General features: G+C 52.8%; 1 long non-coding RNA gene across 1 annotated transcript in view; it reads right to left on the reverse strand.

The window, feature by feature from the left end:
• The window catches only part of LOC102247006, a 19,511-nt gene extending 15,310 nt beyond the window's left edge, over positions 1-4,201 (reverse strand). The window contains exons 1-3 of the long non-coding RNA XR_314295.2: positions 3,558-4,201; positions 2,125-2,438; positions 1,065-1,178 (exon numbers count right to left, since the gene is read on the reverse strand). This is a non-coding gene — a long non-coding RNA (uncharacterized LOC102247006). The remainder of the gene's footprint in view (positions 1-1,064; positions 1,179-2,124; positions 2,439-3,557) is intronic.

Below are 4,201 nucleotides of genomic sequence, written 5' to 3' on the forward strand. Positions count from 1 at the left end.
GAAAGAAGGAGGAGGAGGAGGAGGATGAGATGGGTGAGGGGAAAGGAGGAAGGGGTGAGGTGAGGAGAAGATGACTAACAACAGAGACACTGAGGGCCAGGGAGCATCAGAGGGGCCCTGGTTCACTTGTCTCCCCCTCTGAACTCCAGCGCATTCTGCTCTTAGCTCGAGCTCCTGGGAGTTCAGTTCTGTCCTTATGGCCCAAGGGTCCCCACCAACATATGGGGGTGCCCACCTCCAAGAGGCCACGGAGGCCTGAAGAGCCACCGCACGTGGGCAGCAGCCCTCGGTCCCTGGGCAGGCCTTCAGCACACGCTGGCTTTCATCATTGTGCTTCGATATTCGATGTTTGGCACCGATTCCATTTGATTGTGAAATCGCTCACCATCCCACGTCCTCAGCGATGCTCTGGGCTCTGGTTCTAAGCCCCTTTGGAGAGACTGGCCCAGATGTGACTCCCTGGTCTGAAGGTTCGCATGCAGAGCCCGGCCCGCCTTCTCCAGCTCCGACTCTGCTCCGGCGGCTTTGCCAGGAGGGTGTTCTCTCTCCCACAGAAAAGGGGCCAACACGCACAGTCGGCAAACCTGCGTCAGCCCTGCACGCTGACCACAGCTGAGCCCACGCTCACATCGCTCTCACCCTCCGAGACGTTGTTTGCAGCAGGTCTCACAGCATGTTAATGTCACCCCTTAGCTAGGTGTCTCTCAGATTCTGAACTGGGATTGGCAGATGCCACACGGTCATTCGTCTCTTCTGATATGACCCTTTCTCAGCACATATCCCAGTGGTGGGAACACACACACACACACACACACACACACACACACTGATGAGGACATGCGGTTTATAACAGTGCATATAATTACCCTAAATAAATGCACTGACAAACAGAACCCAATGCATCGGGGGCAAGCAAAGCTCATCTCAGGAATGCAAGGATGAATCAACAATATAAAATCTGTGGGTACAGTTCGCTACATTAAGAGATTAAAGAGAGGAAAATCCCTGATCATCTCGAAAGACAGTCAGTCCCCCCAAAAGCACCTGTAACATATAATACTTACTACTGAGTTTGAAGCACACCCACCAGACCTTCAGGAAGCTCAGAATGGTAGGAAAATTCCTCAGCCTCCAACGAGCATTGCACTTCATACATTAGAAGAGGGGTCAGCAAACTTCTGCAAAGGGTCAGATAGCAAATATTTTAGTTTTTCCGGCCATATGGTCTCTGTCCCAACTACTTAACACTGATGCCACAGTATGAAAGCAGCCAATCAGAAAACATGTAAACGAACAGGCCTGGCTGCCTGCCAATAAAACTTTATTTACAAAGAGAGACCACTGTGGGCAGGGTTTGGCTCCCAGCCATGGTTTGCTGACCCCTGCATTAGAGCCATTCACATTATAGTCAGAAACAAGAGAAAGATGCCTGATTTTATATTTGAATCCTAGCGCATGTAATAATACAAGGAAATATATGTGAAGTACAAATACTGTAAAGGCAGAGGTAAAAATACAATTATTTGCATAATTATATGACTATTTGTCTAGGAAATCTAAAATAATCAACTGGCACACCATTCGAATTAAAAGCGGCCAATTCTAGGGTCAACACACAAATATAATAGCACTTATTAAAGCAACAATATCTTATATAATAAAAGCCTAATATGCTAAGTGTCTGGCCAACCGGTTGGCCGTTCAACCAATCAAAGCATGATATGCTAAGGCTGCTCAACGGCTTGGAGCAGACAGTTGACCAGTAGGTTAGCTTGCTGCTGGGGTCTGGCCGATTGGGACTGAACGAGACAGGCTGGACATGCCCTGGAGCTTTTTTGTGGTCCCTCCCAGGCTGGCCAACCTCCCACATCCCTCCCCGGCCCCAATTGTGCACTGGTAGGGTCCCTTGGCCTGGCCTGCACCTTCTCACAATCTGGCCAGCCGAGGGACCCCACAGGTGCACGAATTTGTGCACTGGGCCTCTAGTATAATGTTTCATAAGCAAAAGTGCCCGATTCATGACAGCAGTAAACCCCAGAAATAAATGAAGAAATAAATGACTGTGACATAAAAGAAAACTAGAAAACGTTGCTGAAGTTTAAATAAGTCCAGATTCAGACCCACCTGGGAGCCAGACCAGATCACATCGACGTTAGCTTCCCAAGTGTGCCCACAGACTCGGTGCAATCCTGATAAAATTCCCAACAGGACTGGCTACAGGCAATGGATTCTAAACTTTATATGGAGAAGAAAGTGTGCAAGCTCAGCTGAGAAACGCTTTTAAAAGGACGTGGAGAAGGGATTTGCTGTAAAGCCATCATAACCAATGCACCGCTGTTGCGCAGAAATTGACAAAGAGGTGTGAGGGTCAGGACTGGAACACCAGAGACGGCACCATATATTTGAGGGAACTTAATTTATGATGAAAGTAGCAACTCCTGTCAGTGGAGAAAGGATACCCTTTTCAATAAATGATGATGTGACAACTGGCTGTGCATTTGAAAAAGAATACATTCCACCCCCCAACACACACTCTCCCTTCCATGCAGCGGCAGCTCCTCTCCCAGCCCCAGAGTCAGGCAGGCTGCTCCCCACTCACAGGCGAGGACAGAGCCCCCAGCCACGCCTGCTGGGGGAGTTGCAACTCAGCTACAATGTATTTGGCTGTGGAGAATCTGGATAAAGGACCCTCCACCCCTTTCTGGGTCCTCATGGGCTGGATCTAAACGTACCCCCTCTCCTTCCCCCGGAGGTCCATCCTCTGCAGTTTTGGAGACTCCTCTGGAAGAATTTGCATTCCTGGCCAGATACAGACCCCAGAGCAAAGAGGGCATTACCCGCTTGAGGTCTCCTTTTGAATCAGCCCCGGTCCCTGAACATATTCCAAGAAGGGACATCCCCCGCCCCCACCCCATCTGTTCGTGGTTCTGTTGATGCTATCATCTGAGAGGGCTGAGCTGAGTCCTTGAAACCAGCTCTCCAAACATAAACAAACAGCCTGTTTAATGAAACAAAGTGCGCACTCTTTGACATTTTCGCGTTGATCTCAGATTCTCAGCCCATCCTCCTCTCCTCCCTGCCCGCCCCAGCCCCCATCCCCACCTCAAGCGTTGTGACTGTTCATCAGGTCTCCCTAAGGATGGATGCCCTTTCCCTCTCCTCCTCTGCCGCCCTCTCCCCCCACCCCAGGGTCACCTCCAGGTCGACTGGAAGGTGTTGGTGAATGTGGCTGCAACCTAGAGAGAGCTGAGCAGCAGGAGCAATGGGCTCCCCTGGGAACAAGGTCTGCTCCCCTCGCTGAAGAGGACCCCCCCAACACACACACCCCCAGCTCTGCAGGTGTTTGTCCTAAGACACAGCCGTCCCTACTGTGGAATCCCAGCTTCCAGAAGAATCTCTGTGTCTCTTCAGAGACTCCTGAGCTCAGTTTTTCCCATGTCTCTCCCACCCCAAGGTTGGGGTCCGGGTGCCCAGCACGGGAACTTCTGAGACCGGTGGGGATAGATGAGACCCCAGAGCCCATCACTGGCTTTAACAGGGGTGGCCCCACAACTCACCGACCACAGCTGCCTGGACCCCAGGCCAAATGGGTGAGGGTCCCGCTGCTCCTCTTTGGGGGAACTGGGCCAGGATGGGGAGAAGCAGACGGAGTTCCCAGGGCAGGAAAGGCACAGGCCCAGGTCTGAGACCCCCAGCTCCCTCGGCTAGTCTGGGGGTTCCTCCTCCTTCCCCAGCCCAGGGCCTCAGGAAGGGCTCTTCTGCCCTCTCGTGGCCAAGTGGCTGCTGCAGGCGTTTCTGCACACCCAGTTATTACCAGTAAACCTCAGCCATCAGACTGGGGTGCAGAAGGAAGCTAGTTCCAGTTATTTGTATCAAGGTTTCTTTTTTCTCCTAACGAAAGACGCGTGAAACCTCTCCCCTGGTAAGGACCACACTCCAGGGGCCTATTAGCAGAGGCAGGAGAGGAGAGGGGAGGGGAGAAGGGGGAGGCACCCCGCCCTGGCGTGACGACCTGGGGGTGGGGGTACCCGGCGTGGAGAGCCCTGAGCCTTTCTCCGGGAGGTGTTCCCGGAAGAAACTGGTGGAAGGGCCGCAGAAGGCTCCTCGCCTCCAGGGGAAGTCACCATGCGGGGCCCGGGGTGTGGAGCAAGGCCGGGCAGTGCCCACGCTCCGCCTCACCGGCCAGCGAGGGCGCAGAGCT

The sequence above is a fragment of the Myotis brandtii genome, unplaced genomic scaffold, assembly GCF_000412655.1.
Source record: "Myotis brandtii unplaced genomic scaffold, ASM41265v1 scaffold577, whole genome shotgun sequence".
Lineage (NCBI taxonomy): Eukaryota > Metazoa > Chordata > Mammalia > Chiroptera > Vespertilionidae > Myotis > Myotis brandtii.